At 43.3% G+C, this 18155-nt stretch overlaps 18 non-coding genes across 18 annotated transcripts; 16 read left to right on the top strand and 2 right to left on the bottom strand.

The window, feature by feature from the left end:
* Positions 1 to 1444: 1444 nt before the first annotated feature.
* On the top strand, positions 1445 to 1516 carry trnaa-ugc (transfer RNA alanine (anticodon UGC)). Its single transcript has one exon. It is a non-coding gene; the product is annotated as a tRNA-Ala (tRNA).
* A 376-nt stretch (positions 1517 to 1892) lies between these two features.
* trnas-aga (transfer RNA serine (anticodon AGA)) lies at positions 1893 to 1974 on the top strand. Its single transcript has one exon. It is a non-coding gene; the product is annotated as a tRNA-Ser (tRNA).
* A 684-nt stretch (positions 1975 to 2658) lies between these two features.
* On the top strand, positions 2659 to 2730 carry trnaa-ugc (transfer RNA alanine (anticodon UGC)). Its single transcript has one exon. It is a non-coding gene; the product is annotated as a tRNA-Ala (tRNA).
* Positions 2731 to 3084: 354 nt separating this feature from the next.
* On the top strand, positions 3085 to 3166 carry trnas-aga (transfer RNA serine (anticodon AGA)). The gene has a single exon. It is a non-coding gene; the product is annotated as a tRNA-Ser (tRNA).
* An 884-nt stretch (positions 3167 to 4050) lies between these two features.
* trnag-ucc (transfer RNA glycine (anticodon UCC)) lies at positions 4051 to 4122 on the top strand. Its single transcript has one exon. It is a non-coding gene; the product is annotated as a tRNA-Gly (tRNA).
* A 500-nt stretch (positions 4123 to 4622) lies between these two features.
* Positions 4623 to 4705, top strand: trnal-cag (transfer RNA leucine (anticodon CAG)). Its single transcript has one exon. It is a non-coding gene; the product is annotated as a tRNA-Leu (tRNA).
* Positions 4706 to 4899: 194 nt separating this feature from the next.
* Positions 4900 to 4971, top strand: trnaq-cug (transfer RNA glutamine (anticodon CUG)). Its single transcript has one exon. It is a non-coding gene; the product is annotated as a tRNA-Gln (tRNA).
* Positions 4972 to 6222: 1251 nt separating this feature from the next.
* trnaq-uug (transfer RNA glutamine (anticodon UUG)) lies at positions 6223 to 6294 on the bottom strand. The gene has a single exon. It is a non-coding gene; the product is annotated as a tRNA-Gln (tRNA).
* Positions 6295 to 6900: 606 nt separating this feature from the next.
* trnaa-ugc (transfer RNA alanine (anticodon UGC)) lies at positions 6901 to 6972 on the top strand. The gene has a single exon. It is a non-coding gene; the product is annotated as a tRNA-Ala (tRNA).
* Positions 6973 to 7979: 1007 nt separating this feature from the next.
* On the top strand, positions 7980 to 8051 carry trnag-ucc (transfer RNA glycine (anticodon UCC)). Its single transcript has one exon. It is a non-coding gene; the product is annotated as a tRNA-Gly (tRNA).
* Positions 8052 to 11154: 3103 nt separating this feature from the next.
* trnal-cag (transfer RNA leucine (anticodon CAG)) lies at positions 11155 to 11237 on the top strand. The gene has a single exon. It is a non-coding gene; the product is annotated as a tRNA-Leu (tRNA).
* A 217-nt stretch (positions 11238 to 11454) lies between these two features.
* On the top strand, positions 11455 to 11526 carry trnaq-cug (transfer RNA glutamine (anticodon CUG)). Its single transcript has one exon. It is a non-coding gene; the product is annotated as a tRNA-Gln (tRNA).
* Positions 11527 to 12873: 1347 nt separating this feature from the next.
* On the bottom strand, positions 12874 to 12945 carry trnaq-uug (transfer RNA glutamine (anticodon UUG)). Its single transcript has one exon. It is a non-coding gene; the product is annotated as a tRNA-Gln (tRNA).
* Positions 12946 to 13491: 546 nt separating this feature from the next.
* On the top strand, positions 13492 to 13563 carry trnaq-uug (transfer RNA glutamine (anticodon UUG)). Its single transcript has one exon. It is a non-coding gene; the product is annotated as a tRNA-Gln (tRNA).
* Positions 13564 to 14016: 453 nt separating this feature from the next.
* On the top strand, positions 14017 to 14088 carry trnaq-cug (transfer RNA glutamine (anticodon CUG)). The gene has a single exon. It is a non-coding gene; the product is annotated as a tRNA-Gln (tRNA).
* A 1543-nt stretch (positions 14089 to 15631) lies between these two features.
* Positions 15632 to 15713, top strand: trnas-aga (transfer RNA serine (anticodon AGA)). The gene has a single exon. It is a non-coding gene; the product is annotated as a tRNA-Ser (tRNA).
* Positions 15714 to 17462: 1749 nt separating this feature from the next.
* Positions 17463 to 17534, top strand: trnag-ucc (transfer RNA glycine (anticodon UCC)). Its single transcript has one exon. It is a non-coding gene; the product is annotated as a tRNA-Gly (tRNA).
* Positions 17535 to 17962: 428 nt separating this feature from the next.
* Positions 17963 to 18045, top strand: trnal-cag (transfer RNA leucine (anticodon CAG)). The gene has a single exon. It is a non-coding gene; the product is annotated as a tRNA-Leu (tRNA).
* The last annotated feature ends 110 nt before the right edge of the window (positions 18046 to 18155 follow it).

Raw genomic sequence — 18155 nt, 5'->3', positions numbered from 1 at the left:
AAGATGATACGGCACACTCCTACTTACAGTGAATAATGCAAATGTAAGTGGCTTTACCTTAACCACCTGTAACATGGAATCCACTAGCTGTGGTGGCTGATAAACCCACATCCTTGTGGTGTGTGTATATATATTTGTATGTATACATGTATGTAATGTACTATTTCCACTGAATTGGTTTACACTGATTTTTTTCCTGTTGCAAATTTTTGTTTGGGGCAGCATTTAGGAGACTTCTGGAGGATGGTTCTGAAGGTGTCTGAGAGGAGGATATTCACACTGATACAGCCTGCAGAGGGCATTTAACTGCATCCTTCCACAGTATTTCAAGGTACACTTCCTCACACATCTTACTCTGTCCCTTTTCATTTACCACTGTGAGTGTGTCTAACTTAGAAGTGTCGCTAAGAGGTGACTTGTAGAAGAATGAACCACTGCCATCTTGTGGTCAATATATAGAACTAAAAATGATAGGTGTATTTATATTACCTTCCTGTGTATATAGCAGGAACACAATTTAGTCATATTTCAAGCTCAAGTCTATTTCAGATGAATCACTAGACAAAACACTTGGTTAAATTGACTCCACATGAAAGATGACAGTCAAGAGGATTGTTACAATGTTTTTATTTTCACTTTACAGTTTGTACTTTTACTAAAAAATATAGTTTTCATTTTTATTTATTTTTGGGAATACCTTTTGTTTGACAAGACTAAGCTCAATATTCTGTGTTCTTGAATTGTAAGTGTCCAGAGACCACAGTCTTTCATTTACTGCACTTTGAGCTCGTAGTATAGCGTGCTTTACTAAATAGTTACACAGTTCATCACGAACTCCAGATCTTCTCAGTTTTTCTGAATTCTTATGAGTAGTTCTTTATGATTAGAGAATACATAGAATGTTCTTAGCTCCGATCAACCTTTCACAAAAGTGTGGTGACTGCTCAGCTGCCGGGAATTTGTACTGTTGATTCCCAGTAGGTCAAAGCCCCTGCAGATATAATTCAGGTGTCTCAATATTGAGTAAATTTGTCTAGAGTGGGTTGCTGTGGCCGAGTGATGAAGGCGATGGACTGCAAATCTATTGGGGTCTCCCTGTGCAGATTTGAATCCTGCCGACAGTGCATCTTTGTAGTTGTAGGTTTTTGTACCTCATGAGCAAAGCGAATGCTTCAGCCCCTTTTTCTCTGTTTTCTCTGGGTATGTAGCACTATTTCAAAAGTAGTTGCGTCTGGCAGCTTTTTTCTGAGTTATTGTAAGATTCATGTCAATGTGGAGCAAAAACAGCAAAGCTAGTATTCTTTGACTTGGTAATTCTAGTTCTAGACACAGTTTTCTATAACCTAGATTAGTCGCAAGTAGCAAGTTAAACTACATGCCTTTGTCCATTTATCATTCTCCTACATTCTCTGTTTTCTTGTACTGTTTTTCTCTTTGTCACACAGGGGATGTAGCTCAGTGGTAGAGCGCATGCTTTGCATGTATGAGGCCCCGGGTTCAATCCCCGGCATCTCCAGCAAGCTTTATGATGCTGTGAATATAGTGCATATCACCCAGCCTGGTGAAAGAATACCTAAGTTGAAAGCATTTCACGCTTAAGGCAGACAATACCTACATCCTCTTTGTGTGTAGAGGGTGAAAATTAAAAGCACCCTGAACTGATATGTGGCTATAAGAAAGGACATACAAATAAGACAAGGACTTTTTGCTCAGTAAAACAAAGACAGTTGTGGTTTTTATTTTGTGGCGATGAACCAACTCTTCTAATTATTCTTCTCAACATACGTACTTATTTCTTTCTCTTATGCGACAGCCAAAGAGTATAGTGAACAATAGTGAACTGGTGGTACATCTCAGCATTCAGGACCTTAGTAACAGGTGGTCTTTGTGTAGTTGTCGTGGCCGAGTGGTTAAGGCGATGGACTAGAAATCCATTGGGGTTTCCCCGCGCAGGTTCGAATCCTGCCGACAACGGAGGACTGTTTTGAACAATTAGTGCAAGAACTGATGTGCACAGTATGCTTGCTACAGACACTGCTGAGTCATCAGGAAAGTGCCTGTTTTCTACCAAAATGAGTGCATGTGAGTTGTGTACATGGGTAAGCCAGCTAAAAATAGCCCATAGATTACTTTCCCATTGCCAGTAGATGAGAGCAGCGTTTCTGCAGCAGATGAGCATGTCTTTCCATATGTGTGTGGGGTGTTTTTTTTTTTGGTGTGTTGCGTTTAACATCACAGACAGGCCAGTGAATAGGGAAACAGTTGACAAAAGCACTGAGGCCTATGAGAACTTACGGTGGTTACATCTTTATATATATCTCTTACTTACTCAGTCTCTCTTTCAAACTCGTGGCTAACTGCAGACTAAGATGGATTGATGATTGAAGACTGCAGAGATGGGCGGTACTTTGTGGTGGTGCGTTATTGTATCTTGCTGGTACAGGAGCTAAAATGAGCTAAATTCATCCTTAATTTCTGTCAACAACTATAGACTGTTATTATGTGTTGACTCTGAACTGTTAAAGGGATACTTTACTGATTTACAATCAGCTATATATCATAACAAGGTGAGTAGTATGTGTAAATGAACTGTGGTAAACTTCCCTCCATCTTACCAGCACCCACATCTCCCTGCTTATCTTCAGTGTGTGAAGCAAAGGGGATGTAGCTCAGTGGTAGAGCGCATGCTTTGCATGTATGAGGCCCCGGGTTCAATCCCCGGCATCTCCAGCAAGCTTTATGATGCTGTGAATATGGTTCATATGGTCATACAGGCTGAAATAATCACTAAGTTGAAAGTATGAAAATTAAAAGCACCCTGAACTGATATGTGGCTATAAGAATGGACATACATTTTAGATGAGTACCTCTTTTTAATAAAACAAAGACAGCTGTTTATATTTGGTGGCGATGAACCATCTCTTGTAACAATTCTCCTCAACATATGCACTTATTTCTAATTTCTTTCTCTTATGAGACAGTCATGCACCAAAGCCGAAGAGTATAGTGAAGAATATGAATAATATAGTGAACTCGCGGTACAATTAAGCATTCGAGAGCTTAGTAACAGGTGGACATCATGTGGTTGTCGTGGCCGAGTGGTTAAGGCGATGGACTAGAAATCCATTGGGGTCTCCCCGCGCAGGTTCGAATCCTGCCGACAACGGAAGACTTTTTTGGACAATTGGTGCCAGAAATGACGTGGACGGATAATCACCTACAGATGCTGCACAGTCATGATGAATGTAATTCCCCTTTCAAGCCAAAAGTAGCACATGTACCATGTTTTTTAAACACGGGTAAACCCCACTAAAAATAGGCTATAGACTACTTTCCCATTGCCAGCCTTTCCGTGTGTGTGTTTTTTTCAGTGTGTCCCGTTTGACATCACAGACAGGCCAGAGAACAGGTAAACAGTAGAAAAAAACGTGGGGGCTGATGAAAACTTTATGGTGGTTACTTTATTTTATATATCTTGTAATTATTCAGTCTCTCGTTCAAACTCAGTGCAGACTGCAGATGTACTGATGTTTGTTACAGATGGTATTCTGTGGTGGTGTGTCATTGCATCTTGCTGGTACAGGAGCTAAAATGAGTGTGGTCCACCTGGGTGTTTTCCTCCCATCAATGCCGTTTAAAGCTGGACTGAGACAGAAAGTGAAAGCACAGACACGTTTCACTTTCAGTCTGTGATGTTTTGATATAATTTTGGTGTTGTTGATTGTGGACGCCAGTAAATTCAATTACTGAATTTCTTCACAGATTCAGTGTAACACAGGGGTGTTAGGATTGGGAGTTGTAGTGTTCCTTTAAGTCCTACGCTGACAGCAGTGATGCTGTGATGACATCAGATGTGGCCTGGTAGTCAGCTGAAGGAATTTGTAATGCTCTGTTCACACATGCAGGAGGCAGTGTGGCCTCATACATCTGTAGCTCTTTGTGTGTCTGTGCTGAGGACCGTTCCTCCTCCTCCTCCTCTTCTCCCTCCCTCCTCCCTTGTCGAATTCCTGACATGAACTGCTGAGTGTGCAGAGTTTGTTTCTGTGTACAGCGATGGTGGTATAGTGGTAAGCATAGCTGCCTTCCAAGCAGTTGACCCGGGTTCGATTCCCGGCCATCGCATAAGTTTTCCTGTCTGGTTATGTTTACCAGACAAGAATGCTGTGATTAAAGTTACTTTTTTCTTGTAGGGTTAGAGCTTAATTTTCACTCCCAGGAAGTTATAACACCGCGAGTCCTTTCACTTTGGTGACTCCCATCAATGCCATCTGACTAGTGCTAGAGCAAACTGCCAAACATATGCTGTGAGATGAACAACTGAAAGTTGTACTATAGTGCAATATAAATGGACAGGCAAGTGTGAAATGTTTGAGTTTCCCACTTCTGACAGCTGGTGTTTTTCCCTGAAGGCAGTGCTTGTAACATGATAGTCGGGAAGTGAGCACTAACGTCACTCATATGACAAACTACAGTGTTCCTTGTACTGCAGAAGGATTTCACAGCTTCTACACTCTGATCCTGATAACATTTCCATTATGGATGTGAATGCATAGCATCTTTCTTTTGACAGATTTGTTGTTGGTTGGAAGTCGTGAGTCAATTCAAAAAGTTAGCCTTCAGCAGTCAGGATGGCCGAGCGGTCTAAGGCGCTGCGTTCAGGTCGCAGTCTCCCCTGGAGGCGTGGGTTCGAATCCCACTTCTGACAGCTGGTATTTTTCCCTTGGGCAGTGCTTATAACATGATAGTGGAGAAGAAGAGTGAGCAGTAATGTCACTTATATGACAACTATAGTGTTCCTTGTAGTGCAGAAGCATTTCACAGCTTCTACACTGTAATCCTGAAAATGACTCCATTATTACTGTTGTCATATGACCCCATGCATGACGATATCATGTCAGAGGTTCCATGGTGTAATGGTTAGCACTCTGGACTCTGAATCCAGCGATCCGAGTTCAAATCTCGGTGGGACCTGCTTTATGATCACAACTTGTGAGAGATCTTTCACCTTCCGAATCTTATACCCCCTTCACACCTAGCATTAACATGCGTTTTTTGTCATTGCAATCGGATTGCTCTTGACCACATGAAAGTACAGGTGTAAATACACTCGAAAGGAATTGTGGATGGATTGTTATCCGATCTGCCAAACCACTTCTGAAGGTGGTCAGGGATGCATTGTGACCACATCAAACACAAGTGTAAATTCAAAACAGGTGCAAGTCACGGTGAGACGAAGTGTCTGCTCTCCATTTTGGTTCGACAAAAGTGCCCATACAATAACGCACCTTTATGGGTGGCTAACATCTTATTAGATGGGTCACGATTTTCGAATTTTCAAATAGTCGTTTTATTTTGAAAAATCGATTTTTTTAATGCGACTATTACTATTCGCCATCTTATTTCCCCCCTTTATTTGACATGCAATTCAGCTCCTAACCGCACGAGGGCAGTGTATGATTGCTACAGCGGTGTGAGATGGGCTACCAGCTAGTTTGATGCTCTTCTACAAACAGGAGAAACATGCAGAGACTACTACAGTCATCAAAAAGTTCTGTGTGGAACAACTTTGACAAAATAAACGAAAATGAGGTGCAGTGCAAACTCTGTGAGGCAAAGCTTATTCGAAAAATCGTCGAATAGTTGCCATGATTTTCGAATAGTGTTTTTGCTTGTGCTGCCCATCCCTAGTTGTTATTGTTATTATTGCGGCACATGGGATATGACGTTGTAGTCTGCTGCTGGAAATGTTTGCAGAATAAGAGGAGGATGTGACATCAGCGGGACAGAGCGTGATTGGATAGCAAACAGATCTAGATGTGGACACCAGAGACGCACATTAATGCCAGGTATTAATGTATGTGAAAATATGCAGATCTACATGCTACATTCACTTCCTTTAACCCTGTCAGCGCCATCAAATTTGACTCTTCAGTTGATGTAAGCTGAAAAAAAAACTGGCCCAACAAACTCAGCCAAAGGTATTATTTTTAGTCCAAACACCCACTGACCTTTTAAAGGTAATTGCCACTTCAGTTTGTTTTTCAGCATAGTTGGAAATTTTTGATAGTAGCCACACCTCATGTCCCCCGTAGGAAGAATTGCTGTGTTTTCTGTTGCAGTGTCATGTAACAAGCAAGGAATAGCCCTGGCTGTCAGGGGTGTAGAGCAGAGACTCACTAGTTGAAAGGACTCTTTATTTAACCTGTGCAGTGGTTATAAAGCAGGTTCCACCGAGATTTGAACTCGGATCACTGGATTCAAAGTCCAGAGTGCTAACCATTACACCATGGAACCTCCACAGCGTTTTTGTCAACATTTCTGAGATGATATCTTACTTTTTTAAAGCATGACGGCATACAACAGGGCTAGTTGGGATCCCTCCCCAGACGACTATTGAAAGGAAAAGGGACATTCCTTCGAGGACAGCAATGATCGCATTGGCCCGAGAAGACAGATGGTGTAAAGAGGCATGAAAGAAGCCATCTACGTCAAACTAGAACGACCATCGTTGAACAGAGGAGGTTGCCTACGACACCACTTATCACCCACCTACAGTGCAGTCTTGGGATCCCTCCTTCGACGACTTAACACCCATTCACACCTGGACCCATCTAACCCTAATGATGCACAAGATGGCCGGGTGGGTCAACGACTCACTAGTTACCTTAATGACTCTGAAACTCAGAGCTCACATGTGACTTCAACCACTGTGTAAGGCTTCACATCCGCAGCAGTCCGTTAGAATTCAAGAAGCTTCTTGGATGAGAGGCCAAACGTCTGCAAGAAACTCAAGCAAGTCCAGTTGCCTACGATATAGCACTTAAGATTGCCATTACCAGGATGACTGACAATCTTCACCTGCATGTAAACTGCAACTGCTGTCTGCTATGCATCAACAGAGGGGATGTAGCTCAGTGGTAGAGCGCATGCTTTGCATGTGTGAGGCCCCGGGTTCAATCCCCGGCATCTCCAGCAAGCTTTATAATGCTGGAAGTACAGTAAATATGACTTGGCAAGCCAATTAGTCACTAAAGGCAGATAATACCCACACTCTCTGTTTGTGTGTAGAGGCTGAAAATTAAAAGCACCCTGAACTAAGTGGCTGTAAGAAAGCACATACAAAAAGATGAGTACTTCTTTCTCAGTAAAACAATTATAGCTTTTATTTGGTGGTAATGAACCATCTCTTGTAATAATTCTCCTCAACATATGTACTTATTTCTAATTTCTTTCTCTTATGAGACAGCCATACACCAAAGTTTAAGATTAATTATGCTCTCACACACAGAAGGCTGTTTGAAATAACGCATTATCTGTGAAGTTGCTTATGAGGTGAAAAAATAAATACCTTGCAATCAGCCCTCTCTAACTGGGACAGAAAGTGAAAGCACAGACAAGTTTCACTTTCAGTCTGTGATGTTTTGATGTAGTTTTGCTTTTGTTGATTGTGGACGCCAGTAACTTCAATCCATCAGGGATTTTTGCCATTTAGGAATTTGTAATGCTCTGTTCACACATGCAAGAGGCAGTGTGGCCTCATAAATCTGTAGCTCTTTGTGTGTCTGTGCTGAGCATGTAATTTACATACTCTGCTCTGAGTAGACAGTCATTTTCTGATGTGGCTGCCAGGCTACACGCACCATAATTCATTTCCTGTTGCCCAGTTTGTCCTCTGAATACAGAAGAGCTTTGTTTTTGTCTTTTCCTACCTTGTGGTGTGTTTTCTTGAATATTTTGTACCACAGTGACTTGGAAGCAATACTCACTTGAACAGTGGGGGTCTTTGCACAGTTCTTTGCTAACAGATGCCTGAAGAACGACAGATCCTAAATCACAAAGGCAAGAAAAAAAGTGGAAATTTTGATGATCGACCGCCTGCTTGTTCTCCTCCACTCCTCCTCCTTCTCTTTTCCCTCCCTCCGCTCTTGTGGAATTCCTGACATGAACTGCTGAGTGTGCAGAGGACATGCCTGTGACTTGCGATGGTGGTATAGTGGTAAGCATAGCTGCCTTCCAAGCAGTTGACCCGGGTTCGATTCCCGGCCATCGCAGAATTTTTCCTGTCTGGTTATGTTTACCAGACAAGAATGCTGTGAGTAAAATTACTTTTTTCTTGCAGGGATAGAGCTTTTCACTCCCAGGAAGTTACAACACCTCAAATCCTGTCATTTTGATGACTCCCATTAGGCCTGGGACGATCAGCGATCAAATCGTATATTGGCGATTGGAGGGTTGCCAGGCGATTTGCTGGATATCAAGGCGATTTTGAAAAAGAAAAAAAAATGGCACTCTACCATGCATTAAGGGATGTTTTTGGGGAAATACATGACTGTCAGAGAAGCCCCGTTTACAAACAGACCTACAATCCATCTCATCTCCTCTCCTCTCCGCGGAGGGTGCCCTGTCGGCCCTGCGCTGACAGTGACAGGGCACATCTCTTTGATCTGAAGTGACACAGCCCGTTTGCTCATGCTTCGGGGTCGTTCAATAGAGTAATTGCAAATAAATATTGTTTTAATGTGTAACTATTGAAATGGTCATAAGGGCTTTCATAAATTCCTATAATGTTGCGGCACTGCCATCTTTGCAGGTTAAAAGTTAATGACAGCGACTTGAAGTGAGGAGGAGCAACATGTCTCTGGCTGAGCAGCTGACAAGCCGGAGACACTCACTTTGCATGTGATGCAAAATATTAAAATAACGTCATTATAACACAAAAAATATAAAAATGCGGTCGTAGGCCTAGGCTATAGCCTATACCAAGGACGAAGATGTCATAGATATTTACTGAGGTGATAATCACTGACTTTAGGTCTCCCTTGCTTCCTCTTGCCTTGCGGGTTCCATGTTAGTGCGTGTTTTATAATGGAGTCCCGATCTGTCCCGATCACATTTTTTTTGCATCCGATCAGATACGTGTCATTTATTTTGAAACCGAGTCTGATCTGATACTTTGCAAAGCATTAAGAAAGAAAAAAAAGAGTGCATCCAAGTTATCACATAAGGTTTGTTTTTTATTAAAATAGTATCCAAAAAGCTTATCAGTGGTTCAGCAGCACAAAATGTAAACAAATTCAATATCTTCTTCTTGTCTTCAACAAAAAATATAGGCTACAGGATCGGCACACTTTATACATTTGAAAGCGGAGGCAACAGTGAACAACATAGATGAAAAACCTGGCCATTTTTGTTGTTTTGATTCCTCCGATCTTTTATTACTGATTCCGATTTTGTAAAAATAACGTGATCAGCGCTGATACATCCCTAGATTTGACATTTGAGTTGAAGATTTGCAGTTTAGTTTTGAGTGATATATTTTTTGCTTTCCAGATTTTATTTAAAATGTTGAATGTTGTCCTTGTTTTTCCTATTCTGGCCACGACATCTTCATCCGCTCCCCCATCCACAGTAATTATGCTTCCAAGGTATGTAAAACTGGCTACCTCCTTTAACTGATTTTGATCCATGATTATTGGAGAGTTGTTCTTGTTGTTGATGCGCATTACCTTGGTTTTTGATGAGTTGATTTTAAGTCTGAGTAAAGCAGCAGATATCTCTAGATTGAGTGATTTTTCCTGCATCTGTTGGTAGGTATGTGCTAGGAGTGCTAAATCGTTTGCAAAATCCAGGTCTTCTAGTTGTTCAGTCAAGCTCCACTGTATGCTGGTTTGGTTATTGCTGGTTACTTGCACCATGGTCCAGTCTATGCAGAGGAGGAAGGGGGAGAGCAAGCATCCCTGCCGCACCCCAGTCAGGACCTCAAAGGCCTCTGATAGGCAACCTTCATGGAGGACGCGACACTGTGTCCCTTGGTAGGTGCTCTTGATGATGTTAATTAATTTTGGGGGGGGGCATAGTGCGCCATCAACTTCCACAGCATTTCCCGATCCACACTGTCAAAGGCCTTTTCAAAGTCAATGAAGTTGACATAGACAGCAGAGTTCCATTCAATAGATTGCTCTATGATGTTCCTGAGTGTGGCTATTTGGTCTGCGCAGGATCTATTGTTCCTGAAGCCAGCCTGATTTTCCGGTCCTTCTGCCTTGCCTCCTCCTAAAGTGCAACACACACCGCCACCGGCGCGGCGCTGTGGCCGTCAAGGGCTGCCCCCCAACACACACTGGCAGCGGCGCGCAGCGGCACCGTCAACATGTATTTCCCACCCCAGCCCTCTAGGTGGCTGTACCTACACTAGTTGCCAACGATTGCCAACTGCTAGTAACAGAAGAAGAAGGGGAAAAACTTTGAGGCAACAAGAACTTGAATTTCACGGGTGAGTTTCTTATCAAAGTCGTCTTATTAAAAATTTGAAACAACTGGAGTTGATCCTATGAGACGAGACGTATATAAAAGGCTTTTCTCGCAGTGCCACCATGAGCGCCGGCCGCGCTGGAAATAGAGCAGTGGGCTGAAGCAGAGCGGCGCGGTGCGTCGGCCGGTGCCAGTGTGGGTTGGTTCATAGAATATAATGGAGGCGGGCGTTTTGACATGCGGCGTACGGCGGCGGTGTGTGTTGCACTTAAGGCCTTGATGGCCTTCTTGATTTCTGAGTCCTAAAGCCACCTGGAGAAGAACCACAGAGGAGGAGATGAAAGTGGAAGGGCTGTCATGGCAACAACTGACTAAGAGGGCACAAGACCGAAGAGGATGGAGGAGTTTCGTCAGTGGCCTATGTTACAGTGTTGCACAGCGTCATCTGGCAAGGTGCTGTGGTGACCAATCAAATATGTGCAAGCTGTAAGTCCTGTTTAATTTTCTGGCAAAAAAGGTGTTGAAGTCAGATTTCTTCTTTTACCCGTGCATCTAGGAAAAACATCTTTCTGCTGGTGAGGGTGGTTGTCATGACGGTTAAGATGCTAGACTAGAAATCCATTTGGAAACAACATCTGAAGGTGTTAAAGAAATGGAGAGATGTGTGTGAAGCATCCACATTCTAGAATGGTCTCTTCTTTGCAGCTGCATCTTTACTGGAAACATTGTCAACTGTCATGGCTTCATATGAGTCTGAACAGACAAGGATATCATCTTCAACTACAACTTTACTGGTTGAAGGCATACAACCGTGAGGCCATTCTAGTTTATTTAGATTATTCAACAGTGAATATCACTATTCATTGGATGATTGTTCTTCATAGAAAAATTTGGTTGGGAGCAGTCAGGATGGCCGAGCGGTCTAAGGCGCTGCGTTCAGGTCGCAGTCTCCCCTGGAGGCGTGGGTTCGAATCCCACTTCTGACAGCAGTATTTTTCCCTTGGGCAGTGCTTGCAACATGATAGTGGGGAAGAAGAGTGAGCAGTAATGTCACTCATATGACAAACTATAGTGTTCCTTGTAGTGCAGAAGCATTTCACAGCTTCTACACTGTGATCCTGAAAATGACTCCATTATTACTGTTGTCATATGACCACATGCATGGCGATATCATGTCAGAAACAGTCATGAGAGTTGTGTAGAGGTTCCATGGTGTAATGGTTAGCACTCTGGACTCTGAATCCAGCGATCCGAGTTCAAATCTCGGTGGGACCTGCTTTATGATCACAGCTTGTGTTAAAGAAAGAGATCTTTCACCTTCCGAATCTTATACCCCCTTCACACCTAGCATTAACATGCGTTTTTTGTGATTGGAATGCAATCGGATTGCTCTTGACCACATGAAAGTACAGGTGTAAATACACTCGAAAGGCAGAAAATGAAAATAAGCTGATCTACATGCTACGTTCACTTTCTTTAAAGCCTAGTTCACATTACACGATTTTCACTGTGATTTTGACGTCGCAGAGGATCTTGAGAGCCACCTTGGGTCGGAGGTGATTCGGTAGGTAGTCTGCCACGACAAGTCCTCGTGTGAACAAGCCTACGAGCAAGTCGCCCCCTCGTCTGAGACTGGGACTGGATATCTGGCATGCTAGAAAACTGGAGAAGTGCGACACGACTGACAAAGAGCATCAGCCAATGAGAGGCGGGATACCTCTCACGTCAGCACACAGGAGGACGGAAGAAATGTTAGGACAAGCTGGCAGAGTTGCCACCAGGTGATGCTTTATGATAACTTGGGGCTTGTTTCTAAACAGTCGCTCCCTCTATATATATCCGTCTAATAAGTTATTTGAATGCATGATAGTCGCTTCTTTTGGGCTTGTTTCCATAGCCCTGGTTACTTCTTTCTCTCCCAAGATCTGGCAACACTGACAAGCCGGCAAGCAACAACAACAATGGCGGGGTCCACAGGATCACGGGGAGCGTGTTGTGTTTGGACCCAGGCCCTGGAGACAGATCTGATTCAACACTGGGAAGAATATCTATGCCTTTACGATGTGTCGTCTCCAAGTTAAAAAACGTAGTTTGGTGACGTCACCGCGTTATCTGGGGCTCTGTAGGCGAGGGCTCGGTGGAGAAATCTTGTGGTGTGCACACACAGGTTGTAACGCAGTTGGCAAGACTCCTGATGACAGAAACACACGTCGGCAGGTATGAACACTCAAAAGATTACCATAGTCTCAGCGACGCAAAATCAGGGTGAATATCATGTAATGTGAACTAGGCTTTAACCCTGTCAGCGCCATCAAATTTGACTCCTCAGTTGATGTAACCTGAAAGAAAACTTGCCCAGCCAACTCAGCCAATGGTGGTGTTTTTAGTCCAAACACCCACTGACCTTTTAAAGGTATTTGCCACTTCAGTTTGCTTTTCAGCATAGTGCAGTAGTTCAGCATGAGAGTAGCCACACCTCATGTCCCCCATAGGAAGAATTGCTGTGTTTTCTGTTGCAGTGTCATGTAACAAGCAAGGAATAGCCCTGGCTGTCAGGGGTGTATAGCAGAGACTCACTAGTTGAAAGGACTCTTTATTTAACCTGTGCTCTGGTTATAAAGCAGGTTCCACCGAGATTTGAACTCGGATCACTGGATTCAAAGTCCAGAGTGCTAACCATTACACCATGGAACCTCCACAGCGGTTTTGTCAAAATGTCTGACATGATATCTTACTTTATATAGCATGACGGCATACAACAGGGCTAGTTGGGATCCCTCCCCAGACGACTACTGAAAGGAAAAGGGACATTCCTTCGAGGACAGCAATGATCGCATTGGCCCGAGAAGACAGATGGTGTAAAGAGGCATGAAAGAAGCCATCTAGAACTTCTTCATCTTTTTATAGCATGACGGCATTCAAGGCTATTCAATTCCAAATTCAGTGGGGCCGGATTTTAAATTGTGGGTCAACGACTGACAGGTGACCTTAACAACTCTGAAACTAAGAGGTCACGTGACCTCAACGACTGTGTAAGGGTTCACACCCATACAGAGTTTAAAGCCTGTGACTCAGCACCATTCAGTGTCCTTTTTATCCATTGTTTTTCTATGGTTTATATACACTGCCTCTTTCTGTTGCCAAATTGTTAGTAGGAAGTTTTGAGGGTGCAGTGGCTTCAGTTAAATGAGAAATAATGTTTTTGGTGTGTTGAAATACATGTATTTTTCTTTATTTTGTGGTTCCATGGTGTAATGGTTAGCACTCTGGACTTTGAATCCAGTGATCCGAGTTCAAGTCTCGGTGGAACCTGCTTTATAACCAGAGCACAGGTTAGAGATACAGACCTTTCAGCGCCCCAGTCTCAGTTTGGATTTACACTCCTAACAGCCAGGGTTTTTTCTTGCATTTCATTCATACACTTTTTTTACAATCCCCCAATCCCAAATGGATCCCTTACAGACTTATTGACTTGAGGGGAAGTGGTGTCCCAATTCTCCATCAGGTTAAGAGCTAACTTGACGGAGAATTGGGACACAACTTCCCCTCACGTGATCATGCAAAACCAAGGGAAAGGGCCAAGACAAGGGCTAAGCAGAAGAAATGGAATTGGTCCTAGGTCTGTAAGGGCTTAGGGCTTGAGTCAACGATTCTGTAAGGGATCCATTTGGGATTGGGGGACTCTGAACCCTCTGTATCATTGCTGTTTTATGCCCACATGCGTGGTGGTATCATGTCAGAAACGGTCTCTTGACATGCATAGGAGGTTCCATGGTGTAATGGTTAGCACTCTGGACTCTGAATCCAGCGATCCGAGTTCAAATCTCGGTGGGACCTGCTTTATGATCACCTGCTTTCTACCCACTATACAGGTTAAAGACAGTACAGTACACACAGTGACAGAACAAGACCTGCATGCAACCCTGATGAACACTTCACAACAGACCAGTCTTTCTCAGCTACTGAGATAGTTCTGAACATCAAGGGAAGTTTCTTGCCATCTAGTGGTAGTGGCTTAGGCAGCCTCACTCAGCTTTGCTGCAATGCTTCACAGCGTTGCATGGAAAGCTGCTGCAGTGGTCATCCAATATGTGCATGCTGTGGGCATTGCTTAAGGCAATAGACTAGACATCCAATGAAACTCCCTGTGCAAGTTTCAATCCTGCCCACAGTCGGAGTCACCAGTGATGCATTTGGAGACTACTGCACCTAAGTCATGCTTTGATAATAGTTGTTGTGTGTTGTCTCACAGTCTATAAGTTGTAATCCTTACGATATTTTTATTTCATAGAAAACATTTTTGATCATAGGAATTGCCAACTCAGTTGATCAGTTGCTTTTGGCGCAGCGATGGCGGTATGGGAAGTCAGTTTAACGTGATGACTTAAGTGACTTCCTGGACTGTATCGTATCTCCTCACGCATGCCTGAGGTGGCACCGTATGTAGGTAAAGCTCTCAACTCTTTAAAATGTACCATTGCCACTAAATTGGTTGACATTGGCTTTTTTTCCTGTTTGCAAATTTTTGTTCAGGGCAGCATTTAGGAGACTTCTGGAGGATGGTTCTGAAGGTGTCTGAGAGGATGATATTCACACTGATACAGCCTACAGAGGACATTTAACTGCATTCTTCCACAGCCTTGCAAGGTACACTTTCCCACACATGACACTTTGTCCCTTTTCATTTACCACTGTGAGCGTGTGTAACTTAGAAGTGTGTTACTAAGGGGTGACTTGTAGAGAAATGTGAACCACTGCCATCTTGTGGTCAATATATAGAACTAAAAATGATAGGTGCATTTTTTTCACAAGCCTCTTGTGTCTTTAGCAGGAACCCACTTTAGTCATATTTCAAGCTCAATAATATTTGAGATGAATCAGTAGACAAAACACTAAATTGACTCCACATCAAAGAGGGACAGTCAAGACAGTCATTTTACAGTTTGTAGTTTTGCCAAAAATATAAACAACTTATTATTAGAAATACATTTTTTAACAAGACTAAGCTCAATATTTTGTGTTCTTGAATTGTAAGTGTCCAGAGACCACAGTCTTTGATTTACTGCATGTTGAGCTCGTAGTATAGTGTGCTTTACTAAATAGTTAAACAGTTCATCAAGAACTCTGGATCTTTCCAGTTTCCACTTTACAGTTTTTTCTGAATTCTTATGTAGTGCTTCAGTAATTCTTTATGATTATTATTATTATTCTTTATGCATAACATGTTTGTAGCTGCGATCGACCTTTCACAAAAGTGTTGAGACTACTCAGCTGCCAGGAGTTTGTACTGTTATCAGAAATTCATAGGCCCTGCAAATATGATTCACTTGTGTCAATATTGACTAAGCAAGATTAAGTATAAACTTCTATAGGGCAATATGTTGTTGTGGCCGAGTGGTTAAGGCGATGGACTAGAAATCCATTGGGGTCTCCCCGCGCAGGTTCGAATCCTGCCGACAACGGTAGCTTGTTTTTATGCGTTGTCTGCTGAACTGTGAGGGATACTTTCCTGATTTTCAACCAGCAATAATACATCATAACAAGGTGAGTAGTATGTGTAAAAGAACTGTGGTAAACTTCCTTCCATCTTACCAGCACCCAGATCTCTCATTCATGCTCTGTTTTTACTGCTGTCTTCAATCCATCAAACAGAGGGGATGTAGCTCAGTGGTCTGCTACTCACCTGAGACAGATGGACAGACGCTCCGCAGCTGAAATGGAGCAGCCTGTAGTTGGTGTCCTGCCGGGAGATCCTGGTGCCAACCCTCGCCAACAGGTCCTCAAACTGGGCCCCAGTCAGCCTGAAGTACCGCTGAAAGCGGCTATCATCCAGACGGAGTTCCTGGAGGAGGTGGTGAAACTTGCCGAGCTGGATGCGCTTCTGCAGGATAGGGTGAACCCAAAAATGACGGCGTTTTGGCCCTCCAACGCATTTTGGACTTCCAGAGCAGGTACAAAGCAGCGATGGTGGTTATCTCAGCCATGGTCATCAGTGGCTACCCGGAGCTATATGATACTACGTGTCTACTCTACAGAGACTGCAACAAAAAGGAGCAGGCTTGGGTGAAAGACGCCGGGGAGACTGGTCTACTTGGTAAGTTCTGTAAATATGTGTCTTTAATTAGTTTGCAGAATGGTTGTGCTATGAACTTTAGCACTAGCTTCGCTCTAGTTAGCACAGCCGGCTTCCCCGCTACTCGCGCAAATTAACAAAATGATCAGGCGTCCAAACTCGGGCGTTACGGGCAGCGCGTTATGAGCGATTAAATCGCGTTCATCGCGTTTGGTGGGAACACAGCATGATGCTGGAAGTACGGTACAGATGACTTAGCAAGCCAATTTCACTCTCAAAGCAGACAATACCCACACTTTCTATGTGTGTGTAGACACAAACACACTGCACTACCTTGCCATCGGCTCTCTCTAACTGGGACAGAAAGTGAAAGCACAGACAAGTTTCACTTTCAGTCTGTGATGTTTTGATATAATTTTGGTGTTGTTGATTATGGACGCCAGTAACTTCAATTACTGAAATTTTTTTTTTGGTTTAGGGATTCTTTGTTCACTGTGGAAGCATGCAAGCAACATGCCGTTTTCTTCACAAATTCAGTGTAACACAGGGGTGTTAGGATTGGGAGTTGTAGTGTTCCTTTAAGTCCTACGCTGACAGCAGTGATGCTGTGATGACATCAGATGTGGCCTGGTAGTCAGCTGAAGGAATTTGTAATGCTCTGTTCACACATGCAGGAGGCAGTGTGGCCTCATACATCTGTAGCTCTTTGTGTGTCTGTGCTGAGCATGTAATTTACATACTCTGCTCTGAGTAGACAGTCATTTTCTGATGTGGCTGCCAGGCTACACGCACCATAATTCATTTCCTGTTGCACAGTTTGTTTTCTGAATACAGAAGAGCTTTGTTTTTGTCTTTTCCTACCTTGTGGTGTGGTGTGGAATATTTTGTACCACGGTGACTTGGAAGCAATACTCACTTGAACAGTGGGAGTCTTTGCACAGTTCTTTGCTAACAGATGCAACTGATGCCTGAAGAACGACAGATCCTAAATCACAAAGGCAAGAAAAAAAGTGGAAGTTTTGGTGATCGACCGCCTGCTTCCTCTCCACCACTCCTCCTCCTCCTCTTCTCCCTCCCTCCTCTCTTGTGGAATTCCTGACATGAACTGCTGAGTGTGCAGAGGACATGTCTGTGACTTGCGATGGTGGTATAGTGGTAAGCATAGCTGCCTTCCAAGCAGTTGACCCGGGTTCGATTCCCGGCCATCGCAGATTTTTTTCCTAATGCTATTGTAATGTGCCCTCATGCACCCAGTCCTGATTTATTATTTGACAAAAAAAAAGTGTTGAAGTGAGATTTTTTCTTTTATCCAGGCATGCTACGAAAAATATCTGAAAAGCTCCCTCCTAGTGAGGGTGGTCATGGCGGTAAAGGTGCTGGACTGGAAACATCACCGGACAGATGTGTGTGAAACATCCGCATTCTAGAACAGGTTTCTCTTTTGCAGCCACATTTTTACTGGAAACATTGTGAACTGTCATGGCTTCATATGAGTCTGAACAGACAAGGATAACAACTGCAGCTTTACAGGTTGGAGGCATGGAGGATTCTAGTTTATTTAGATTATTCAACAGTAGAATATTACTTTTTATACCTAGGGTAATTTTTTTTTTGATAGAAAAATTAATGGAGAGAGTAGTCAGGATGGCCGAGCGGTCTAAGGCGCTGCGTTCAGGTCGCAGTCTCCCCTGGAGGCGTGGGTTCGAATCCCACTTCTGACAGCTGATATTTTTCCCTTTGGCAGTGCTTGTAACCTGATAGTGGGCAAGTAAAGTGAGCAGTAATGTCATTCATATGACAAACTATAGTGTTCGTTGTAGTGCAGAAGCAT

Source organism: Epinephelus fuscoguttatus, linkage group LG21 (assembly GCF_011397635.1).
Source record: "Epinephelus fuscoguttatus linkage group LG21, E.fuscoguttatus.final_Chr_v1".
NCBI lineage: Eukaryota > Metazoa > Chordata > Actinopteri > Perciformes > Serranidae > Epinephelus > Epinephelus fuscoguttatus.
The sequence above is the reverse complement of the archived record's forward strand: the minus strand, read 5'-3'. Positions and strand labels throughout refer to the sequence as shown.